Source organism: Numenius arquata, chromosome 4, assembly GCF_964106895.1.
Source record: "Numenius arquata chromosome 4, bNumArq3.hap1.1, whole genome shotgun sequence".
NCBI lineage: Eukaryota > Metazoa > Chordata > Aves > Charadriiformes > Scolopacidae > Numenius > Numenius arquata.
The window spans coordinates 24,533,521-24,560,367 of record NC_133579.1 but is presented as its reverse complement, the minus strand read 5'-3'; positions in this window follow the sequence as shown (position 1 = coordinate 24,560,367).

The window sequence follows — 26,847 nt, the reverse complement described above, 5'->3', positions numbered from 1 at the left end:
GTGAAAAATGTGTCTTCCAGTGTAAGCATCCAATGTCAAAAGAAATTGTAAGAATAAAAATGATAGCTTTCAGCTGTTGCTCAGTAAGTAGTCAATGTTTCTTCTCTTCTGGAAAGCTGATACTCCCTCTTCAGGGGAATTTAAATGGACAAAATCAGAACGGAAGAGTACAAGAGACTTAATAGACAGCAGCCAGTCCTATCAATCTCTGTGTAGGAGATGTTTAACATCTTGTTAGCTACCCACAACTGTGACATGTGGGTTGTGCCTGAAGTGCCCATTGTTAATCTATGCTGGAACATGCCATGCGGAAGTTTGGTGAAAGGACTTGATTATATGTATATAGAACGGGCTTGTCCCAACACCATAGCTCAAATGCAAGGTAAACCAAGAAGGATCAACCAGTCTTTAATAGAAAGCAGGAGGAGAAACTTCAGAACAACTTTTGCCATTATGCCTGGAGAATGTCCATGAGCTGCGGTTAGAAACAAAAGATTTACTAGGATTTTTCAAAACCACATCAGATGAAAAATGCAGAACCACAGAAACGCTGGGGTCAATCCTGAACTTCAATATACCCATAACTGTGTGGATTAATTAAAATAAGCCTATAGATACTTTAGCAAAACTCCCTACATATATTCATAACATGTAATATGTAAGCACCTGAAAAGAACCAAAAAAGGGGAGGTTTCCATGCCGTTTTCTATTTTGGTGAGGAGAATGGGATTTCCAACACAAAGGCCTTCCTCTGCTTTGAAATTGAGGAGGTGTTTAGTGTGATGACCTTTCAGTACTTTCTCTGCTTGGCTGGCTGGCAACACTATCACTTTCCCACAGTTTAATAAGGCCATTTGATGGCCAAATTCTAATCCCAGTTACACTCAGTCTGCGCCCTTCCTTCTCCCAGCCCACAGAGCTGGAAAGAAGATATGTGATGTACCCAGCTGGGACTGAGGACAGCTCAGCATTGGATACCAGGACCCACACAGGGGTTAGTCAGAATCTGGACTTAAGACAGAAAAACAAACAATATCCTTCCACCCACTGCCACCAGAGCTCGGGTCACGACAATGTCTCTCTGCACATACAGATCATTTGAAAGCCTTGCTGCATTGAGTTCCTCCAGTTATCCAGCTCTTTCTTTTTTTTAAAACAGCAAATGTATCGGCAAGCAGTCTGCTCAAAATACCTTGCACGTGCATTGGGTGCTAAAAGCATCCACTGTCTGAATCTTCTGCATGGATTGAAGGCTTGGAAAATTACTTCTGAAAACCAGCTGTCTTCTATGCAGGATAAGCAGGAAGCTTCTCAGCTTTAACTGCAGGGTTGGTTGGTTGGCTTTTTTTTAAACTATATCTCATATTGCCTAAATGCAAGATATAGACCACAAGTGGTGTTGTGTGTTTACATCTGGTTAGAACTACTTGCTTATTAAAGACACTTGCTTCGCTGCCGGGAATTTGAGGCTGAGATGCACCAGCACATCATAGAATGGTTAGAGTTGGAAGGGACCTTAAAGATCACCTAGTTCCAACCCCCCTGCCATGGGCAGGGACACCTCCACTAGACCAGGTTGCTCAGAGCCCCATTCAGCCTGGTCTTGAACACTTCCAGGGATGGGGCATCCACAGCTTCTCTGGGCAACCTGTTCCAGTGTCTCACCACCCTCACAGTAAAGAATTTCTTCCTAGTATCTAATCTAAATCTCCCCTCTTTCAATTTAAAACCGTTATCCCTCGTCCTATCACTCCACTGCCTGATAAAGAGTCCCTCTTCATCTCTCCTGTAGGCCCCCCTTTAGGTACTGGAAGGTTTTTCTTTTAGCTGTCAGATCTGGTTAGCTGAACAGGTTACTCAGTGTATGGTGCAGACAGGTAGCTGTGTGTTGGGAAAGGCACCCTGTCTCGAGGAAGAGCACTCTGACCCTGCTCTTCACCCTCCCAGTGATAGAATGTGCTGCTGGGGAGGAGAATTGCCACAGCTCCACTGAGCTGCAGAGGCTGCAGAAATGGATGGGGCCAGCTCCTCCAGGGGTGTGGGGGTAAGGGCAAGGAGTAGGCAAACTTCCCTACTCCTACACATGTAACCTCCAGAAGAGTTAGGGACATAAGATGGAGGGTTACTGCCCCATGCCTCACTGTAGGAATAGTCTTAGGACACACTAGCATATGAAAAGGTCATAAAATTAGTAAACTGTAGCATTCAATGTGGCACTTTTGTGAAGTGGTTTTTATTGTGGAGGTTCTAGAGGTTCAGTACCCCAGATCCCACCGTGTGGTCTGTCCCTAGACCACTAGCGGGCATGTCAAAGGTGCGCTGCCCTTGGCTTCAAAGGGTTGGTCTGGCCTGCTGACAGGTTCTCTGTGCATAAAAACCAGTGCTATCAGAGCAAGAACCCCTCAAACCAGCTCCATGTTAGAGGGAGGAGTGAGGCAAAGATGGGCAGTTCGTGGCTCACATGCTGATCTTAGTTCTGTCGATCCCTAAGTGTCTTTCACTGGAATCATCTGGATTACCTCACATATCCACTGACACAAAAAAAAATTAGACTCTGGCCCAGGATAACTTTCCACTTGAGTTTAGATTTTCTGTCACATTGATAGATACTATCTGGCCTTAATCAGTGGGAAAAGGAACAGCGTCTTTCAGAACGCTGTGCAGGTGTGCACTCTCCTTACCTTTGGCCCTCAGTCATAGTCTCAGTCTCCATACACCTATTTGAGAATATGTTTACTCTAAAAATGTCTACAGAGCTCTATAGGGAAATCTAAACAACAGCAGCTTGACCTAATATTGGTTTTGTCTAGAAAAGAAAATATTGTTGTAACTAAATTATTTAATTATCTTTAGAAATCTGTTTTGGCTCAAACACCTGCAGCCCAGCTGACTAATGCCATGCTGACCCCCAGAAACTCGTGATGGGGTGGCATTGCCCACACAGAGCTCTGCAGCCTTAACCTCAGCCCCTGCACTGGCGGCTGTCACACCCACGCATTGTCCTCTGCTGCCAAGAAACACAAACGCAGTCTGAAGCAAAGCCCTTACATACATAAGATTAAAAGCACATCTCTTCAAACATATCCACTGCCTTTTCCATTTTGTACGCAGTATAAAGATATTCCCAATGCCAGATTCTGCCATCCTCACTTAAATTGAGCAATAAATGACCTTGTGAGTAATCTGCAGATGGCAATGGAGTTATCTGAAGAATAAGGAACAGATTTGAGGGGGAATTTCACTGGGAGAAAGGTGTTTTAGTGACTTTCGAAGCACAAGCCTAGTGCATAATGTGAATGATGGTATCTCTGGCTGCAGTGGCTGAATAAAAATAAAACTGAACATTTTACACCAGACAAAAGTCTCTGCTATTAGCAAACAAACAGTTTGAGCTGGGGGGATCCAACAGCAGATGCACTACCAGATCTCCAATTCGTAGGTTTGCATGCTAGGGCTGTGTTCCAAAACACGTGTAGTTCCCCAAACCCTCACATTACATCTCTTAACTACAACTAAATAAGCATGTATGATTCTCACAGTGCTAGCAGTAAAAACCCTGCTTTGGGAAAAAAGGTAAATGGAAGGAGTAAGGGGGAAAAAATTACAATACAAAGCCTAGCACGTTTTTTGGTTATGATATCACCATATCATGATGGTGCATCTCCACGCCTGACACACTTGGGCAGGTGACGGGGTAACACCAAGCAGCTTCTGATACCATGTCCGACCTACCTCTGAACTCTCCAACAGAAGAGTTCACAATTTCTGGCCTCAGAAGCATGGAGACATTTTAAGTATCAGCCATCACATTTAATTTAAAATACAAGCAGCTATGTTAACCAGAGAACAACCCAGACTTGTTTTCACCCTAAACGCCTTTTTTTTTTTGTCAGTCTGGATAAACCCAAAAGCAGGATCTGAGCTCCCTGGTTTTGAATGATATTACTGAGGGCACTAGCCAAGTTAATCATTTTACAGTCAAGAAGTTAAAATGCATCTCATTAATATCCTAATTTGTACATAAATCACCCTGTACTGACTGTCCAGAAAAAAAAAAAAAAAAAAAAAGGACTCAGACCCCACTGTTTCAGAGTGCTTTGAGCTAACTACAGACAAACACAGCAGGCTGCAGGCTTCTTTGGGAAAGGTCAGGAAGTATGTTATTTTTATAAAAGGCAGCGCTGAAGGAAGGAACAGCAGCAGGATGAGAGAAACGGGTGGTATCCTGTTGCTAATGGCTGAGCAAAGGGGATAGACACGTTGGCATGCTGAAGAGATCGGATGCATACAGTGTGCCTGCCTAGAACAGGCCTCAAAATGTAGGGAACAGACATTTTAGATGAAGTGGATGAAGAGATGGGATTCAAAGTAAGGCGGTAAGAGACGATTTTGACTGTGCTCCAAGCAGTAATTGGATGTCCAACTAATCTTAGTCATACATTATCCCAAAGAGGAATTAAGAGCTACTTACTCAGGGATAAATAGAGAGTAGTAGTCATCCAGAAGACTGTGAACCTATTGCCTGAAGGCAGGGTCTTGGCACTCAGCAGGTGTATATCTGAAGTCAATAAGTTTAATTGTTTCAGTGAACTTCATCACAGTAACGCAGAGTATGGCTGCACACCTCTATGTATGGTGACTGTTGGTATTTTACTCTTCCTGTGCCTTTCCCTGTAAGAGGCAGAACTGGTTTGCTGTTTTCCTTCACAAGTAGCACAAACCCTACAGCTGCCTGAAAGACAAACCTGAGAAGCACAGAAAATAGGGCTTGCTCCATCATCAAGCATCAGCACCTCCAGCAGCTTCCCGAGCCCAAACTTGCTCTTTGTCCCTATTCCAAGTGCTGTCATTTTCCAGCATTGTCTCTGTACTGAGCTGTCATCTGCCGAGCACCTAAATCACCGAGGCCAGGCTGATTCAGAGAATGAAGGGTTAAACGTAGTTAGTGTCGATTTAGTACAGCTTGGCAAAGAACAGAGCTCGGAGCCCAGGAGCCCAGCATTCCAAGATAAGGAACTGGCCTTGTATATAAGATAGTAGGAACAGCCTGCATGCTAAGGAGGAACCCAATTGTCTGGGTGAAGTGTCCATCTGGTCGGGACCAGTTTCACGGTTTGGGGTCCAGCCAGCTCAGCATTCTAAGCCAAAGGTAAAAGTACACGGTGAAGAAGCCTATGAGCCTTCCTCCAGAAGACCCCAGCCCACGACCACCAGGCGACAGTACGCATGCGGCAAGGGGAGGAGACTTATGATAATGAGTTCCTAGAAATAATTAGAATAGCAACGCCTTTTCTTAGAATTAATTATAATAACCCAGCCCACATTAATGAATACATATGCTTTTTGTCATAAATAGATGCTTGTTTTATGACCCGGTGTGCAAGTTTGGAGGAGCAATCCCCCTTGCACCCAGCGCTGCAATAAACATACCTGCTTTATAACTCTCTGCGAGTTGTACAGTCTGTTTCCGCGCCTCAAGGCTCTTCACCAAACTGCAGGAAAGATGAACAACAACTGCCCTGTGAGCCAGTGTGGAGCTGGGCTGGCCAAGAGTTGGCTTTTAGGGCAGTTACAGCCAGTTTTTCTTTAGTGGTAGATCTCTGGCAGCAATCTACCTAGGTATCTAGCACATAGGTATAACTCTTGAAAAGTAAAGTCAATGAGTATTTGTTGTCCTCATTTTATTAGCAGTCTTCTGGGAGAACACTAATAAGAAAGTATGATGATAAAGTTCCCAAGGAACTAAATTAATTTACAACTACCATTTCTTAAAGTTTAAGTCTTCAATCACGTGGGCTTTTGTTGAAACAAGCTTGTGAATACCTGCATTGCTTTGGAATAGACAATTTTTATTTTTAAAAATGGGATCTGCTGAAGAACATTGCAGGAATGTCAGAGTCCATTCAACAAATTAGACTTTGTTCCAGAAAATGATCTGCTTACCCCAAAAAAACCAGCAGAGAGGAATCAGAAGCAGTATAAGATTGGTCAGCCCAATATGAGGTTAAAATCTTTATTTCTGCAGATGGTGTTTTGGACCAAACTGGCTCTCCTAGTTTTCTGGAATCATATTCTTAGAGACAAACTGATCTGTTTACACTCATGTGACCCAGCTGGAAGCAGATAAGAAAACTTAGCCTAAACTAAAACCAGGAAGGTATGAAATATTCAAACGGTGCTAAGTGTGGCTGTGGCTTCCAGGATTTTAGCATGGCCATAGCAAATAAGCACTTTGATTCATTCATAAGGCTAATTACATCCTCAGATCCGATAATGCATCCCTGTGCTGGACACAAAGGTTTGGAAATCCTTCATTTAGGTGATGCCACAGCAGGGTACTTTGCCATCAGCAGCAGCCATCCCCAGCTTCCCATGCAGCATCCAGCAGCTTCCCAGCCCTTTACCTCCATCCTCCCACAGAGCTGACTTTAATGACCTGCACCTGGGCCAGGACTCAGCTCTATTTCAGCCTCCCAAGCCAAAGCATCATTGGAAAACAATGGTCACTCATCCTCATGCAGGTCAGGAGCAGCTTTTGCTCAGGGTGAGGCATCCACACAACTACCACTGTTCTCATCCCAGGGCAGGGGAGCCTCCAGGGGGCTGCCACACAGGACAAAGTTCCCCATGCACCGATTTGTGTGCATGTAGACCTCAGCATGAAGTCAATACAGACTTCTTAAAATAAAACCTAAATTTAATGAAAAAATGAATCTCTGGCATATAATTCCTAATAGCTTCCTAGTGAGCCCAGTAAAAAACCAAGTCTTCCATCATTTAAATTCCAACTACTATACTATTGATAGTTAGTATTAGGTCACAGTACATTAAAAAGACTCATAGGCATGGTACAGGCATACATTACAACAGAGTTTATCTAGCAAGTTTCAGCCTTGATAAGCTGCTAATACACTGAAAAAGCTAGCAATGTCCTGCCAGCAGTATACTTTTAAGGCACCTCTCTAAAACGCAGAACCACAATAGAAAAATACTTTAAAAGGAAACACACTATTCCCACCATAGTTGTGCCATCCCAAAAGATAACCACGTTGGTGTGAGCCTTTTTAAAAGGCCAGATGAAGGAGGATAGCACATGCACATCTCTCTACTAGAGATAAACTCTATAAACCCGTATCATATTTCATCTGCAGATGAAATAGTGGGGAAAGGAAATAAGCTAGAGCTCACTATTTAAACGCATGATTATGAGTTTAAATGGTCAAGTTATATGTCTATTTTTATAGATATCCTATCTTTATATGTATGAACTGTTTTCTCTTCAGCTAAGCTTTTCCACATGTGAAGTGTTTTGGATCAACAGCTATTGCAATAACTATGCTTTCTTTGACATATCCTGAGCAAACTTCATATTTGGGCTTCTCTTTGCAGACATTGTATTTCTAATGGTATCAAGTTTTTGTAGATATCTCATAACAAAAGAAAAAAGGGTGACATCTACTCAAAATGCAAGTTATTCTTATAATTTTAAATTTAAGCCAACTGAAACCCATGTAGTTGAACTGTTATTGAAAAACGGCAGAAATATTACTATGGATGTATATTTTACATTGAGGAAATCTAAGAGAGGAGGAGGGGTAAAAGAAATACGCCTTGTACAGACTACCATAGCAGCAGGCAGTGATCTGGTTCTGTTTATTTTCATGGGCTACTCATAACCCCCAGCAATAGGCTTGGTTTACGTGGATATGCATCCACAAGGCTGCCAATCCCGGGATTATGTATGTATTTATAGGTAATCTATCCTCATATGTCCCTACTACGTACCTCAATTTTAAGGACATGATGGCCTAAGAAGAAGTCCTGTCAGGAGAACCCTTAAGCACATGAAGACAGGATAATTCAGAGTGTCTTTAACAGAGACGGGCCAGATTTTACAGAGCCAGTCAGGATTCCTCTAGTAAAAGATGTGGTCAGCACACAGAATCGTAGAATGATTTGGGTTGGAAGGGACCTTAAAGATCATCTAGTTCCAGCCCCCCTGCCATGGGCAGGGACACCTCCACTAGACCAGGTTGCTCAGATCCCCATTCAGCCTGGCCTTAAACACTTCCAGGGATGGGGCATCCACAACTTCCCTGGGCAACCTGTTCCAGTGTCTCACCACCCTCACAGTAAAGAATTTCTTCCTAATATCTAATCTAAGTCTACCCTCTTCCAGTTTGAAGCCACTATCCCCTGTCCCATCGCTACGTGCCCTTGTAAAAAAGTCCCTCTCCAGCTTTCTTATAGGCACCCTTACAGGCTCATCTACACCATGTGATGAGACCCCAAGCGTGGGTCCCCAAGATGGATCCAGGCTGGGGACAGAGACAGGTGCAAGCTCCACACTGAGACTTTGGACTGGAAGAAGTATTACTGTGCTAACATAGGTAGGGTCTATTAGTCCAGACCCAGGACTGGTGCATGCTTTTTTTTGGTAGGGATTTTTAAAGGCCTCTGATGAACTCACTGGTATAGTTTCCCAGTGGCCTCCTAAACAGCTGTACAAGCCAGCCAAGGTAGGGCTGAATAAGGCTCTGTGGATGAGAAGGGAGCAGAAAATCCTTAAAATGGTATTTTCACTAAAAGATAGAGGTACATGAAGACATAAACCAGCATGGGTTTTACACAACCCGGAACAAGACCTCACCTCCTCTGCTATTGAAAATCTATTCCCATCTCTCCTATATACTGTTATTCCCACGTTTACAGCACAGACTGTATTGCTACAAGTGCCTTAGTTTAGAAGGTGGCCCCACAATGTAATCCAGATTTTTAAGGAAAGCTCCCCTACTGAGCAAGGGGCTGGCAAACTTCAGAATGGGTTGGAAACTCTTTTCTGTCCTTTCATCCTCAAAGCAATAGTTCTTACCCCATTCTTAGCCTGAAGTTCCTGCTTCTAATTTTCAGCTGAAGATGATCTTGGATGACCCAAAAAGCTTGACTGTTTTATTAGCTTCTCCCCTTGCAGTTGTCTCCATTGTTCTAAAGGAAAAAAAAAAAAAAAAGCCTCCCTCCAAACTGCAGCTCACTTAAAGATCTTTGAAGGGATTTAAGAGGGTGTTGTACATCACTAGCAAGTAGTCACTGGTAGTGAAAATTAGCAGTAGTGACCCTGCGTTACAGCAACCCTTCACTGAATGACACAAAAGACTGTCTGGAAAGTTTGCTGTTGCAAGTCTTCAGTCCCACTTTCCCCTCACCCTATCAACGGTGTTTGCTAGGCACAGATATTCAGAATTATTTTGTAATTTGCATTAATATATTACTAACTGCTTGCAACGCTTCTTCAGGTCCAGGGAATTTGGAATACAGCTGCCTGCAACACTAAAGTAACTTTGGGCATAAAATACCAGTGTCACCACATATTCACAGTGTGAACATTGCCAAAATTTTGTAGTGACAGTCAGGTCTTCAAAACCGCTTGCTTGGGAGCAAGCATTGCTTCGTCTGGTGAGCTGTTGAAGCAGAGTGTAACGAGAAGTATTTGATGTCAAGTAACAATGCTGCTATAACTACATGAATAGTTTTCTGTGTCTTAGAATATTTTATGATTGTCTGTTTCAGACAGTAGAAGTTCCTCCAGGCTGCACTCATTGCAGTGGGGAAAGTCTGCAGAAGGCAGCAGCCAGCTACCTGGTCCCAGCCTTGTATTTTAGGCAAAATGTGTAAGTCTATATTAATCTCCTACTGCAGAACAAACTATGAAAGCTCCAACATATCTGCTTTATTTAGTTCCTGGTAGGTTTAATCTGTGCACAGCATCCTTGCAGATTGGCTGCCTGGGCTTAACATACTTTGTGTGTTTGCTCTTCTGTTTCCTGAAGCACATACTTCACTCTTATCTCCCTTGGATGCTCTGGGGACAACGCCTGGAACAGCTCCTAAAGTTGGTGCGTCATTGCTAATATAATTTATTTTCTTTTCATAGGTGTGGAGACAGCCACAAGGGATCCATAAGTCTGTATCTGACTCCAGTATTGTCTCTTTTGCATGTGTAGCTTGTGTTGCCAAAAATGATGGCAAAAGACCAATCTCACTCCAATACCAGCCAACAAAAGGATAATTTCATACTGATTGCCAGCCCTGACTGACCAGAAGTATTTTGAAGTACTAGTTCTCTCAGAAATTATTTTAGACAAGAGAAAAATCTTCAGCCTATTTCCCCTGACTACACAGGAAAACTACTACTTTAAGTTGAAGTAATTAAAGCGACTCATTTGCACATTTCAGGAAAGTCCAGCTCATTAAAAATGTTTCTCACAGGAGCTGGTTTTCAAGAATTAAATTTTGATGATCATTAAACATGAACTCTGACTAGCCAAGGGCACAGGGGTAGCTTCCACCAACTGTGCACATATTGGAAAGCGTTTACAATCTTTAGAACTCATAGACTAAAAGATACTGCCAGAAACCACAACATTTATCTACAGGGATTTTACTGAAATTTAAAGGTAGAAACCACACGTGATGCTTTGATCTTGGACAGGAAAGCAAGATCAATCTCAGTGCACCCTGCAGTCCTGCTGAAATTAATAGTGTCTTCAACAAGGAGAAGAGACTTAGGTGGAAGGGAGCACCGCTGTACAACTGCATGGCCTTGTATTCCAAACTGCACCTCAAGCCATGCTGAGAGCCAGTATTAATCAAAGAATACCCACCCCTTGCTCTCTCAAGAAAGGGACTTTTTTTCATAGCAAACACACATTTTAAGATTATAATAGTGCAGTCTTACAGAGATACGCATAGGCTCAGCAATCTCTTTCTTCGTTCTTAAGCAACAAAGTAATATAGGGGGTATATAAGGAGGTAAAGAGAAAAAACTTACAGCCACTCCTTCCAAAAAGCAGCAGGAACTACATGCAATGCCCATCTAAACAGTCATATTAAGACTTATGCTTTTTAATTACATTCCACAGAAGCCCTCATCAGCTTGCACTAACGCTTTCACACCAAAACCAGTATCCTCCACAGTCTTTTCTTCCAAACCTTACTTACCAACCTTTTAACTAATGAGCAGGTTATCTACCAATTTATCATCTACTAGCAATTTATCACCTGGCCACCACTGTCAGCTGATTAGCATATACATAAAGAAGCACAAAGAGGCGGGGGGACGACAGTGAATCCCTTTGAAAGGTCAGTCCTCTGGATGAGAGGCTTCTTGAAACAAGTAACATTTAGGAGGGACAGCTGGAGTCACAGCTGTAGCAGTTGAATGAAAAACAACTTTCAACTCAGGGCACTTTGGAAAAATCACAATCCCAGGAAGTGCACAGCATTATTTTCTTATAAGGGCTTATGCTTTTTGCTTTTTTTTTTTCACTTACGCTGAGCTCAGTTGTCATTTTTAGATGGCTCCAAAATCAGCAGATATTTCTGATGACATTTCTTTGGGATTTGAAGTCCAGAAGTATCAGCCCTATTTGCTACCTGTCTTTGCACACAACCTTTGTGGCACCTTTGTTTTGGGTAAGATAAGAAATCTGTAGCTGTATCCAGCATGGAAAATATACTGACCGCAGCTGAAAGAGGTTTGTAAGGGATCTCTTATCTGTCTGGAAAAAAGAAAATTCATTAAGCCTAAAACACATCCGTGCTGATTCATAGGTCATAGACAGTGTGTATGAGCCTGGGTGCACGTAGCTGCCGAAAAAGTCTCACGACAAACCTTCACAAAGTTCGCAAAGTGAGATTGCAGTTTCTGAGCAGGCTTAACAGGGATGTGGCCCTCACAGTGGGCATGCTGCTCATTCCCGTGTTGCCCAGCTCCCGGCTTTGCAGGCCAGCCTTTAACTGTGCCGTGTGCCTTCTCCTGTCCCTGTGCCTCCAGCGTGGCTCTTGGATGGTGACTGTGCAAGGGCTGGGGGACAGCCTGCCCCTCACACAAACTTCCAGCACATTGTCTGAAGCAGCGGCTGAACGTGCAAAGTAGCTTCCCCATCCTTCCTCTGGATATTTTATGGCCCTCTTGCTAAATTGCCCAGCCCCGCAGATTATTCCAGCTAAAACCAGTGTCCCACCTCCTCCCCCTCGGCTTCTCTCCCTTCCTTTAGGCTTGAAAATGAAATGTAACAGTACAAGATGTATACCCTAGCTTCTTAATTATATCAGCAAAGAAACCAGCTGATTATTAGCAGCTCTCTTTTTCTGAAAGGAGATAATTAAGATGCAATGCCAGGCTAAGAAATGGTTATCCACGGAAGAGTTCTGTGTCTATCTTGGCGCCCACAGCGCCCTGCTTGTGTCCACGGTAAGGAACTGTAAAGAGCCTTTGAAGTAGACCCAGCGTGTCGTCTGCATATGTTTGCAGCTGGTTTACTGTTAGCGTGGCCAGAGCAGATAAATGATTATGTGTATCTGACCTATACTTGTTGATACTAGCCTTCTTTCTTGCAAGCGCTCTTTGTACACTGTCCAACTCTTGTCTGGCTGCTCATAGCATCACTTCTTGCATATTCCTAAAAAGCGCCACACCACAAACTTGCAGAGGACTTCCAGAAATGCTTCTAAGAAATCACTTTGGAGAGCTGATGGGACAGCTAGCACAAGCTATTTGGTCAGCTGTAATCCCCATCCATCCTAGAAAGTCAGCATCAACTTCAGGCGAGCATAGGTTCCTGCATGGAGAGGAGGGGACAGCTGCGGTACAGCCAGAGGCACTTCCTTCGGTACGTCTGCCTTCAGCATAGCCACAAAACACCCGCTGCAGCCTCTGTGCTGTTCCTGCAGGTCACTTTGATTCCCCGCCATATCGCCCTGCTCACCAGGGCCAAATCCACAAAGGCATTTCTGCGCCTAATTTTAACTGAAGTGAAGGGGAGGTAGGTGTCTTAAATACTGCTAGCTCTTAGTCATACGACAAGCCTTACCTCCCCCGGACAGCCTTGCTCAAGGACAGTATGAAATAGCATTCAGGGTAGTAGGTAAGGTAAGATGCTGTCAGCTCATCTTTTTTAAAAGCTCCATAAAAATATTCAGAGTATTCAGGCGCCCACGCTGGCTCAAGTTATGAGTTTCTCCCATGCTGTGTAGCCTTCAAATGTGTTTAAATACAGCTCCTTTTACCTGAGGATACTGTTGCTTCTCATTCTCTAGATAAAAAGCACTGATGTCTGAGCTTTGCATGCACAGCAAAGACTGTGGCGGGTAAAGGTCTGGCCACTTTAAAGAGAGAAGGTATAAAAGGTCTTAGGTCTGACTCTACCCTTCCACCAACTCTATATCAATGGCATTTAGATATGTTCAGTGGCATTACTGCAGGTAATAAATGTTATAAACATAACCAGCTTTAGTATCCAGAGATTTTATTATTATTATTTTTATTATTATTTTTATTATTATTATCTAATTATCAAATAGCATCTGACATTTCTAAAATTCAAAGATAGTTAAAGTACAATTTTAAGATTTGTGCCTATTTCTCAGGCAAGCTGGTGAAAGCAGATTCCTCACTTCTGCATTCTATAGTAACCCATTTCCTGACAGTTTCATATCTGGGATCAAATAGAGTGGCGTTTGTGTTGTTAAGATGCTGGTTATACATTTAAACAATTACATCCAGTCAAATTTAGAAAATAGAAATTGGGCTATTTTGCCTAATCTTGGCTTCTAATAAGTCTGTCCCTATGAAATCTAAATTCTGAGACAAATTTGACTTTACATCTTGAATGCCACAATGTCTTGTAAATGACAACCAAAACAAAGACTTATACTAAGTCTTTAGTATATGTGTAAATATGTAAATATGAGTATTTAACTCTAATTAATATGTATATAACATTCAGCAATATCTGTTTGTTTTGGAAAGCTGTGCTGTAATGATTAACATATCCACAGAAGCATCCACAGAACTCAAGCAGGGTACACTGTTCCGCCAGTGCCAAGGTCTGTCACACTGCTTGTTAGAAGTCTGGATGAGAAAGAATTTTCTGAGTAATTCAAGTGCTGTGCAAATGAATTTAGCGGTTTAGATACGTTTACTAAAACAAAGGCAGATGATTACAAAGCTAAAATGAACCTGGACTGTGTTTATATCTGTTTCCTGGAAGGTAAAATGCGATCAAAGGAAGAAAGAAAATTAGCTTTCAAGATTTTCTTTTTTGTTCTTGGGTCTTGTCAGTGGTGGTTGTTTTCTTGTGGCAGGATAATATGGAAGATTTCTGTGCTCTTATTCTGTGGTGTGATTTGATGAGACAGCTGGTGGTACCCCATGCTGGAACAACAGCTGGGAATGGTCATATACTGTTTCTGGATAGTACAACACAAGCCAGCAATCTGCATCTATCAGCTATCAGTCACCTTCCTTTTAATTAGTTTCAGATGCAGTGTCTAAATAAGTAGTGAAATGTCAGCAGTCCCACACTGAAATAAAGCTTCCTCAGACCCCATTGATTGGTTTTGTTGCTGCAGTCCACTGACATTTGAAGAGAGAAATTCCCAGTTGTGTTCAAGGATCTTTTTTCAGAGCACACATCTAACAAATGTTAGCCTTAACACAGCGTGCATTTAAAACCTTGCAGTAAAAGGCCTTAAACCTACTGCTAAAACCTGCTTTAATCAAGAGCAGTCTCACTGAAGTAAGATTAACTAAAGTTATAAAGAAAATACTCATCCAACCCTAGACAGCTGTCCAGACCCCCTGGGATATCAGAAATAAAAGGTAGCTGGAGATGGTGATTCACCCATCCTTCTGGATACCTATCTTAGGGTGGATGATGTGCCCTGTGTGCTCCCGATTACTGGGGGAGCTATGTGACTAGAGCTTTCACTTTCTCATGGTTAAAGTTGAGGTAAACTCTACGCTTACTTTCTACAGCTTTGCAGACTTTTCACTGCAGTGAAGAACGGAAGAAAGTCTCTAAAATGCCAGATTGAAGGTTTTTCTAGCCCGTACCCTGCTTCCCACCATTGCCAAGAGTGGATGCCTAGTGAAAGGGCATATATGAGAACTCCCTCTAACACTTTCCCAGTTTCCAGCCATTTTCAAGAAAGGAACTTCCTGATGAGGCTGTGGTTTCTATGTATTTAGTACTCTCAGGGGATTACTCTTCCATTAAACTCTCCAGTCTGTCCTTGAACCCATATCAAACTTTAGCACCCACACCATCCTTTGGCAAGGATATCTGCAGGTCAGCTGCCTGCAAAGATGTTTTGTTTGGAGCCCTACTATTTTATTACCTTTGTCTGATGCCTCCCACCTCTTGTACTGGAAATGAGTAAAAAATCCATCTACTCGTACTCTCCACGCCACTCAAGATTTTTTTTTTAAATCTATCACCTCCTCTTCCACTATCTTCTTTCCAAATGAAAAAGTCCTAGCTTAGTCATCCTTCATACAGAGCCTTTCTGTACCTTTGATCATCTTTGTTGCCCATCTCTGAACTTTTTCCAGCTGCTGTGTGAAATTCTGGTGATGAAGGGATCAGGACCTTCTAACTCACTGAAGCAGACGAGCTCACACCTAAGATCCCAAATTTGTTGCAGTGCCACTTACTCAGGATCAAAACGCCTGTCAGCGCAGTGATAAGCAGGCTGCAGACAGCAGTTGAAGAGCTTGAGCAATGTTAGAGACTGCATCCTCTGAAATAACTTGAGGAGACTCAGTCAAGTCTTCCCATCTCACCCTCTTCTACTACAGCCAGCATGTATGAGATGTGGCAAGTCCCACCTCAGTGTGTCAGAGTCATTGCAGGTCAAGGAACTGCAATGCAGGCACCTTTGGGGAGACACCCTGAGTGTGGAACTTACTGAGACGCAGAGCAGGCATGGCTTTTGCTGCCTTCATCTCATTTCTCCCAGATCCCTTTGGTGCCTTAGACGTAGCATTAGGAGGCTGGAGAAGGTGCCAGGTTTCCCAGTTCTGTAAAAAGTCAGTCCTCACTTGTCAAGCAGAAGAAATGAAAACACGAAGAACTCTATCCATAGGATCCCTGCCTATATGTGTTCATGCAGAGAGGGCAATTGTACCCAAAGGGTTTCATCACCTAACACTGGAAGCAAGCATGTCTTGTAAATAATCAACATGCAGAGCTTGTGTGGAGGCCATTCAGGCAATATTTCCCTTTGATTTAATGGCAGACATGAGTATGAGGTCTGGTGGACCTGTGCAAGTCCAGGGCCCTCTCAGTGTGCTGGAGTCGCTGCATGTGTGACATAAAGTTGGTCTGTATCTGCCTGTCTGCAGACCAGTAGCTGAAGAAGTGCAAGAGTAGACTGTCACTCAAGTAAAACAGTGGGCAGCTTTAACCCAGACGTCCTCAGAAGCTCTGTTCAAAGCTATGTGGGTTGAAGCAACCCAAATCTTTAAATAATAGCCTTGAGAGAAGCACTCTGGAAGGCTTTGCTTTGTCCTTTTCCGTGTACTTCACTGATATTCTTACTTTGTGAATGTTTTTTTTCAGCAGTGAACAGATGGCCCCTTGCTGCTCACCACAAATGTATTATTATTACCTCAACCCAAATCTCCTTTGAAAGAAGGCAAGCCAGTATTTGTTTTGCTTCCAGATAGATAAACTAGAAAAGCACAAAACCACAATAATATGGCAGGAGCGGTGGGGAGAGGGAGAAGGAAGAAAGGAGAAAGAAGAAATGAGCAAAAATAAAATAAAGGGGAAAAGACAAAAAGAAAAGAAGAACAAAAGAACACAGAAAAAAAAGGAAAAGAGCAAAAAAACAGTGATCCAACAGGTTCAAAGCCACTGAATATGCACGTTCAGGTAACTGCCTGAAGAACATGGTAGAGTTACAAAGCTGTGGTACCTTCATTCACTGCATTGCTCAGTAAAACAGCTCATCTTGAATCATTTGGATTCTTCATAGTCAGGTGATTATTTCTTTAAAAGGTGGTAACACCTAATCTGCCCATAGTATAACGGTCAAATAGGTGGTCTGAGGAAAAAAATCTGGTCATCAACCGAAATAAACCCAAAGAATTCTGTATTGCATCGGCTGAGAATCCATTTTCCTTTGGATTATGGCTTTTCCTAAATCTTAAGGGTAATACAAACCTTTTCAAACAATAGCAGACTCAATTGAAAGTATGTAACATACAGTGTTCAGAATCCAAGGTCAGAAAAACACATTTTAAAAGCACAGCATTATTATTATTGTTTACTATTATAGAGTATCAGCCAAGGAAAATATTTTTTGTCTTCAGAAAAATCTGAAATTCCCAGTAGGGTGGGACGCAGCTGACATTCCTAGTGGCTTGCTGTCTTGCTCAGAGCGCCATGTGGTTCGCAGCTAAAGGGCAGAGATGCTTGCTACTGAAGAATTGCAGTCACCTCAGAGAAATGCATGGCCTAGAGCATTTCATAGTTCACCTAGACCAGAAATGCAAAGGCAAACAAAGGAAGGGAGAAGAGATAATTTACTTTGGATTATTGCTATTGGTGTGATGTCATTGTTACTTGTTAAGATCACTTTGTACTGAAGCCTTTGCACAATATTGGTAACAGTGCAGTATTAAACATGGCAAGGCAGCTGCACCATTCTTTTATGTCAAAGAACCAAAATAATGGAATTTGCATTAACACCTATGGTGTCATATTTCTGCAATAAAAACCACTTTTTACTGTTCCAAAGCCAGGAAGATTTTAATTTTGATCTTTCAGGAAAACTACAGTGATAAGCAAGTGCCTGTACGAGGAAGGGAAAATAGAGCTGATTTCATAAAGCTTTCACCCTTTTCATCACTCACATATGGTCCTCCTTCTTCTCTCAGAGTCTGGTTGTCTGCCAGGAACCGTGAAATCTCTGAGCTCAGTACAGGAGAATCTATGAATCATGAGGAAACAACTGAGAAAGGAAGCTACAGTGATTACTGTGTGAGTTAAGGAAGATACAACCATGGGCTTTCCAACAGGTCCTTTTCCTCCTGCATTGCCAGCCAGGCACTCTGTCACCCAGAGGTCTGATCTTTTGAAATTTGGGCCCTCACAGCACTTGAATCTGTTTCCACTTCTACATCTTGGAGGCAATTATGAAGCAAACACAAGGCCAGAGATTCATCAAATGCATGAAGTCCAGTAATGTGATCCTCTCCAGTAATGTGATTTGGCTCTTTTATAATGAGGAGATTTCATGCCTTCACCCCACCCTGCAAAAGGTATAAATGACAGCCTGTTGTCAAGGTCTTAATTTCTAGCAATCTGTATCAAATGTAACGCAGCTATAGACTTGATTCCAAGGCCACACAGTAGGCTGCGCAAAAAAATAGGTATCCGACATCTCCAAAGAAAAGCAAAGAAACCATCCCATGCTGCAAATTTTCTGGCTATGATTATACTGGTGGAACTAGGATAGCAATAAGCAACTGCCAAAATTACCCTGTATGCTTTTCCTTTGTTGAGAAAAATACACAGCAATCCATAAGACCATGGTTTAATCCATATAAATCATAAACAAATGAGACAATTTTTGTCATTCAAGTAACATGAAAGAGAGTCAGGTTTGGTTTTTTCCCCCCTTTCTCATGTGCATGAAGTGAGTATTTAGTGAATAAACTCATAGTCTGAGCAATCCAAAGCATGTCCTCTAAGGAACTCAGCATCTTAATCTTTAAAAAGCTTTGGTGTGGCATTGAGGCATTTTCTGTTTCTGTTAAAGTCTGTGGGAAATTTGCAATTGACTTCAAACTGAAGCAGAAGTTGATCCTTAGTGTACAATTCACAGAAATTTGGAGAAGATTAAGAAGTAGGGGGGAAAGAGCATGAGCACTAAGAAAACAAAGTGAATTATTAGTTTATTTTTAACTCTTTTTATTGCAAGTCCGTTAAGCAAGCAAAGTAAAATGTCAGATACTGGAGCCAGTGCAAAGACAACCAATAAAATCACATGATATTTTAACCTTTCGATAGCTCAGATGATAAATGCTGACTATCATCATATTTACAGGATGCTTCTGTATCTGAACACAGAAAGGCAAAGTGCACAAGTGATTCTCACTCATCCCCTACAAGGCTAGCTCTTCAAGATGGATGGAGAAACATAATATTGTCAGTGCCACAACGACGAAACAACCTTTTCCTTTCTCAGCGTTGGGCCTGTACAACACAGCTAATTGATGTCATGTGTTGCCTCATAGAGGGCTTGGCAACTGCACAGATTCATGCAGTTTGTGAAGTAAGCACCACCATCAACATTTCACAGAAAGGGAAATAGCGGCAAAGACAGCAAGTGTCTGGTCCTAAATCACTCAGCGTGTCAGTGTCAAGTGCACGATCGGGGATGTGGTAACGACCCCCCAAGGCCTGAGCCAGCCTCATGCTGCTCTTCCAGGAATCCCCTTTCCACACAAGCCAGCTGGCCGAGAGACCGAGGCAGCAGAGCTGCAAATTATAAGCAAACCAGGAGGGATGGGACCAAGCTCCCAATGGCAAATACCTCAAAGATTTCGGCTCCTGTCAGCAAAGCTTGTACCCCAACACAGGCGTTACTGTCAGCAATAATGTAATATTGTCCGGCTCCCACTGGAAAGAAGAGCGTACGGGAGAATTCAGTTAATGGGCGGTGATGATTAACTTTGTCATGCCTGATCCCCCTCCTCTGCATGGCCCAGTGCTACCCCTCCATCCTTCTCCCCCCGCTCCCTGGATAGTCATAGCTCCTGTGCAGCAAAAGCGGGGGAGCCAGGAAGAGCTCAGGCCCTGACATGTTGTTACCTGTCACCTGTGAGCCAGAGGGCTGCAAGCACTGTTACTGCCTCTGTGCTACCAAGATGTAATTTAACAGATTATAGTTGGGTGACCTGAAAATAAAAACAGAGGAAGTTACTCAACTTTATCTAGTCTCTCTAACTCACTATTGTATTTTTTGTATGTCCTGAAAGTGTACAAAAGTGTAAATAAAATGTGCTTCGTATTGATCACTGCCTGAGCCGTTGTTAGTGCGTAAGGAGCATTTCTCACAAAAGGAAGTTTTAACCCTGAGCTGAAAAGAAAATGGCTCAGCCCTGGAGTCACCAAGGCAGTTCCTTGATTTGCATGGGATACTTTTACTTCTGGAGTTTGGTTGGTTCGTTGGTCCGTCAATTGGGTTTTGTGTTGTTTTTTATTACAACAGCGATCATGTTGCCTGAGCCCTCATAGAACTCTTAGTTTGGCTTCTTACCAGCCACTGATGCTGTCAGGCTGTACCACCCTTATACAAAGTACATAAATAATAAGTCAAATAGTTGAATTTAAGTCCACTGTCATTAAAATCGTGGTTTCAGAGAAGACCTTCTGTTTCTTTTTTACTTCATTTGATGCACAAGAACCTATACATAGAACTTACATAGATATGAAGTAGGTAAGAACAATAATTCAATTCCACCTCCTTCCAAAAAGTGACCTAAGTTATCTGTCTTTCCTCCTTTAATAGGAAAACAAGCAATCCAAAGTAGAAAAGTAGTTCAACAAATACCACTCCACACGGAAAGACTAACCTGCGTTCTCCTACCCAAGGGCCAGGGAAAGCTTCACATCCTGGAGGCTGAGAAACTTCAGACAAAGGGAAAAAGCCAAAGGTTTGGCTCCATTCCCAGCCAAGTAGCACCACCTCTCCTGAGCCAGGACATCTCTGGTTTTGGATCATTCTTGGCCACACTGGATAAAAGGGAGAGGTCAGGCTCTGAAATGTTTCCTAAGCCTTGCTCACCTTTGAGGGAAAATCAGTAAAATGAGTGGAAAGATTGCTGCTGACCTTAGTGCTCTTTGGGCTGCTACTCCATGTAAAGCGTGGAGCAATTTGGCCATGGATGTTGCTTGGGAAGTGGGATGCCGTATTTTGCATCAGCTTCTGGTTTAGGCTACACCCCACACACAACATACTGCAATAGTTAGCTAATATTTACTGGGGGTGGATCACAGCAGCTAGCATTACACTGGAAAGAACATGCAAAGATGTAAACCAGTTCTTCTGTTACACAAGTGTCCCACAGCAATGAGGAGTCCAGAAAGATATGAAGACACCGACAGTCATAAGGGCAGGTCTAACTTTGCATCAGTCATCTGCACCTTCTTATCTTCTCCTTCTTGCTAGCTGATGGACTAGGCCAGATCACCAGAAGACTAGACTTCCAGCATCCACCTACACATCATTATACCCCAACCACACTCTCACTCATAGTATCCTGCATGAAAAGAATAGGTGACCAGCCACCCAAACAACCAAATAATCTTGCCTCTCCAAATATCAGACAAACCTGACAGTGCCATTTCCAAGTGTGCCTCATACAGGTGGCACCTTTCTCTTTATGTGCATTGTATTGCCCTTACTATTCATTATCCGGTGGTATTTTGGTCTCTTAAAAGTCCAATTGTACCTCCATCACTACAGACCAATAGCTTCCTCAGGTAAACAGGTCTGTGGCAACAATAGATTTTGCAGGTCTGCACACCTGCATAAATATTTGCATGATCAGACCCTCCTGCTTTGCATCTCTTGGGGCTGATATGTTAAGATTTATTCCAACCCCACCAATGTGTTCAGAAATTATGCCATCTGAATTAAATCAGTGGTGACATAACAGAAAATTCAGGTCTCTGACTCTTCAAAAAAGTATCTATGGTGCTTTATGTCCATGTGCAGAGTAACTAAAATAAAGAGATAGAATCCACAGGAGCAATGAAGTAAGTTTCACATAACTATTTCCTCCTTCAGGTCCTTGAAAATCACTGTATGTCATTACTGGAGTTGTTCAACTACAGCTAGCACAAATGTTGGTGGAAAGTGTATTAAGAAACAGAAGAAATATATTTCAACTAGCTGTCTCCTGAACGGAAAAAAAAATACAAAAACAAAAAACCAACCAACCAAACAAACAAAAACCTAAGTTGCAGCATAAGCAAAAATGGGGAACCAGCCTGAGGTTTCACAGGAAGAAAATCAGTCTGGAAGGAGGGAGAACAAGTCTTGCCCGCTAGCGATAACAGTTTTAAAAGAGGTGCAGCTTTAGATCTTGTGGGGAGCCTCTTGGCCCCCTTATTTTATTACGAATTGTGTTTTGAAACAGCCATTTATAGAAGAGATCCACATTGCGCACTGTCAATTACTACCATATGTCCCACACTTGGCAAACAAGGCAACTCGGGAATGACATTTTCTGAATAATCAACACCATCACCAAAAAGTGCCTGCATCTTTGCTTTGGGCTTAATAATACATTTTTTCCCCAAACAAGATAGCTTTCTCACGACGATGCCAAATGGAACATATTAAGCTTGAACGATGGCTGAGAACATCGTGCGCCAGAGAGGCAGGGACGGAGCTGTGAGAGCGCATCTCGGACCTTAGGACAAACAGCTGTGTGTGTACCAGCCACAGACACTGCTCCACACAAAGGGGCTTCCAGGCATTGCTGCAGTACAAATAATGCACTAAAACAGCGAGCTTTGGCAAACTGAGCCTGAGACTTTGCAGAGTTCTGGAATTCAATCACAAAACACTCAGCAAGATGCAATCCTCAGAGCAAGCAGCAAAAACTGCAGACGACAAGGATAAGATAGAACATGGAAATGGCCAGCTTATTGCAGTAATATATGTAGCCCACTAAAAAACCCCAAACAGACAGATGGTTGTTGCATACATGCATTGTATGCGTCTGAGGCAGGAAAGAAGTGAGGAAATACATTTGGATTATCTGCCTAGCTTTTCCCTCAACTTATATGTCCCAGTATAGACGGGCACCACACTGACAGAGACAGGACAGGGGCTGTGCAGACCCATGGCCCCCTGGCCCCCTTCTCTGAAAGGCACAGAAGCGCAGCAGGCAGTGGCAATGCAGGACATGCTCTGGCTGTTAGCTTCTGTCCGCCCGTTCCCAGCAAATCCACCCTCAAGCCCTTGGTACTTCGATGGGACATTTCCAACAGCCAAGGGGTGCGGATAGACCTCACATTTATATAACTGTCATTGGTGCAAAGAAGAACACAAGTATGAAAATGTGGCCTAGCCATAATCACACCACTGATTTCAGAGTGAGCTGGCGGAGAGTCTGGGACAGCTGCTCTGGAGCAGGAACCGCTACACCTACTTTATGTGATTCCCTTTGGCCTTATCAGGCATTCTACTGATATTTCATTCATCAAAGTCCAACAGGACAGCCAATTATCTGCCATACCATGGAGCTCCACTGTGAGAAAGCACGTAGCTTGGAGATGGGGTTAGCACTGTGGGAGCAGCATGCAGGTGAGTTGAGTACTGTCACTCATGGGGAGGGGAAGCACAGATTTCAAGTATTTGGGAAACAGTGAATACAGGGATAATAATGAATATTTATCTGAAGTGCTAAGGATTATGGTTGGGCTTTACCTCATTTAACTTTAAGCTTCCAAAAGTTTGTTTTCTAGTCCACATGCATTGCTTGGGTTCTCTCTATAGAAACTCCTAGAAAGCAGTTCAGTTTCAACAGCTCAGACTGCCTGGCTCTCTCCAGGGACTCTAAGGAAACTCAGACAAATGCCTTTGGGTGCTGTTTCACAGCTCACGTGTGTGGAAAAAGGCAGGCCTCATCTGTCTTTCCCTTCTCTTATGCTCTTTCATCTCTTCAGGGAATCTCCTGGTGCTGCCCCAGCCTCCCTTAGGGCAGCTCCATGCTCATCAGACACTTTCATGAGCCAGTTTTAGCCTTTTGATGGGTTAGTCATCTGCAGAATTTTTGAATTAAATCATCTGAAGAAGGGCCCTGTGAGCTCACGCAAGGTAAGTAGTGGAAGCTGACAGCCAGGAGACAGCAAGGGAGATGGGGACTCTCCTCCTCCAGTGGTGATGTGATGCCAAACTGACTTACTGATTCCCATGGGGCTGCAGCCCCAAACACGACACCTATCTCCAAGACAGTGAATGGTTCATGAAAGGAATCCCAGCATTTGGTAGGGAAAGACTTAAAACGAAGTTGGGACACTTTCATCTTCTGTTTAGTACTATAGTTATCATACAATGAACACTTGCCTTGAGGATATAAGCCAGTGATTGTATTGATAAAATACAAGGGTGCCAGGTCCCTCAGCAGTCACTTCCTTCCATGGAAAGGAGCAGACACTCAGCAGCAACCCTACATGTCACGAGGGAAGCCTTGCCCCAAGCCATCACATGTACCACTTCCCTTTTCAGCCTTTTTACAAGTCAACTCATTCTCTCTCTCACATCCTTCTTGCTGCTTCAGAGACACTTGCTTTAGGATGAGTTTTATGTTGTACATTAGCAATCCCTTCCCTGAGATGAGAGCTGACAGATGAGTCTTTGCTTAGTGAGAGTGAAACCACGAAGAATGGCTGAACGGGTCTCAGCATTGAACCAGTGGCTTATTATGGTTGAAAACAAGCAGTCTTGGCTCTTAAAAAGTAATTGATTCCCACCAGATTGCATCCTGCAATTAAGGGTGAGCTCCAGGCTGCTGGGGATGAGGATCCCATGGTGACTTTCCCACACAGAACTTGAGCCCATGGGCCTTGCTTCCATAGAGCAAGGTGAACAGCACGTTTTGTCAATGCAGGTGCTCTTCCTTGAAATCTACTGAGTACAAATTGCTGCCGTCCTTAAGTTAAAGCTCATGATTCAGACGTGTCACAGACTGGATTTGGTGGTTGCTGAATAGCCAGGCTGGTTTTATAACTTATCTCAGGAAGGTGCACTATTACTCCAATCCACCACAAAGTGCAAAAAGACAGGGATTAGCTGTAGGTCGCTCCTAGGGCATCATTAGCTTTGTCTGGTAGTGGTTTGTTGTTTGGATTTTGGGTTTTTTCCTCGAAATGTATTGATTCTTAAGCCTTAAAAACAACCACTCTCATTGGAAATACCTTCTGGCTCTTCAGTGCATGTGTATTGTCCACATTTTGCTTTCCCTTATTTTCAGTCAATTCCTAAAGCCCATGTATGAACCCTGAGGGACCTAGAAGCCTTAAAAGCTTAGGTCTGACAAGAGGTGAAAAGTTATTTAGTACCATGCCATATATATCAGCCTAATGGACTGCAGGCTTGCAATGTTTCACTGTGTTTTCTTTCTCCCAAAATAATTTTCAAAGATAAAAAGTATATTCCCCTGAAAATTTCAGGATGTGCAAATTACCTCAATTCCCACACATTAAATGAAAATAACACTCTCTTTTATGACTTCTCAGATTAGGGCTCCATTTTGTACAAAATGAGGGCCCTCCACCATTGCTTATGTGAAGATTGCCCATAGCTTGAAAAGTGTTGCTCTGGTGGGAAGAAGATGGGCCATGATGAAAGGACCACAGATCGAAGTGCTGCTGTCATCTACTTAGCTAAAGTATGTTGAGATCATTTCCCCCAACAACCCCTTTAAATCACTCACTTTCCCATTTTATCAAGATTCTCAATAGCTCAAAACCAGAAAGACCTCTCTAGACATCAAATTTATTCTGCACTGGTTTTAGCTGTTTTCTCTCCATTTCCTGCTCTGTGCCTCTTCCTTTGAGCTTTTATTTCTCCTCTCTCGAAGCATTTCCACCACTGCTGTAGGTACAGCTCTTCCCATTCAAATCTATTCCCTTCATTACACCACATAAAAATTGCAGATTAACTGCAGAAAAAACAGGGGTGGAAAAACCTGGTACTGTGCATGGCATCAAAGTGCTTTGAGAACAAAGCTCGAGGGACAATCCCTAATAATTCAACTGTGACCATTTTTCTGAATCCTTATACACTCCAGTGTGAAATGACTGTATTTTATTGCGTTACACTTAACACTTCAACTCTAGCCTTTGGTAGTAATGGGAATGTCCTTCAACTATAGCTGCTTTTTGCTCCTTTTCTTTGATTCATTAGTTGTTTACTGCAGGCTATTAACAACCCTAGAACTAGCTTTAATCCACAGCCAGAGTCTTTAAATATAATACATCATCAACAGGTAATTATTCACTTTGAAGTCTTTCCTCCTTTTTTCTTAGCCATGTGAGGTGATATCTGGGGCTTTAAAGTTTGGTAACAGAGGGCTTCCATCAAAGCACCAAAATTAGTATTGCAAATGTCAAGAAGCTCATTTGCGTACTTTAAATACAAGGATAGCCAATTTTCTTTTTCTTTCTTTCTTTCTTCCTGTCTTTTTCTTTTCTTCTCTTTCTTTTTCTTTTCTTTTCTTTCTTTTTTTTTTTTTTTTTTTTTTAACTTTTGACTCCTGCTACAGCTTTGGAAAGCTTTTGATGCTTTTGCAACTGTGATAACTTGACAGATTATACTTTAGAATTAGGTAACTGTACTGTAAATGCCCAGCACTATAAATTCACTAGGAGCCTTGGCCCTTTTTGTCATGCCCAATAGGATTTTATTTCAATAGTCCCTCTAGAAGTCAGCTCAGGAATTCAAAGCTGTACATTAAAAGTGTAGGCTAGCGCCTCTAAACATTCATTTGTATAAGCACAGGTTCATGGTGCTGCATCAATTCCAGAGGTCTTTAACACAGGTCCTTTGTCTTCATTTAAGGAATGTCCTTAAGACCATGATTAAGTGCTTCTGTACTTAAAGCTTTAATAAGAGCTATCTGATACTGGTATATATTTCCTGAACTAGGATATTTGTGTGCACACTTGCTGAAATGCCTGGGCCAATTCCAGATGCACTGAGAAAGACACAAGTAGTGCATATAAGACAACTTACCTCCAAAGGCTTACAGAAGATCAGCCTGTGGTTTCTGCAGTATAGTGTGCATCGATCTGAGGCACTTCTCAGTCTTGAAAAGTCAAATACATAGTATCATGGTGAACACTGAGATTCTTTTGGTCTGAGCATTCCTTTTTAATCTTTTCTGCAGCATTTTATTACTTTGGTCTATAAACATCCTTGGAAATATTTTCTGAGGAACAGCAGACCCATAAATGCAAGACAGTTGCATTTACTGGG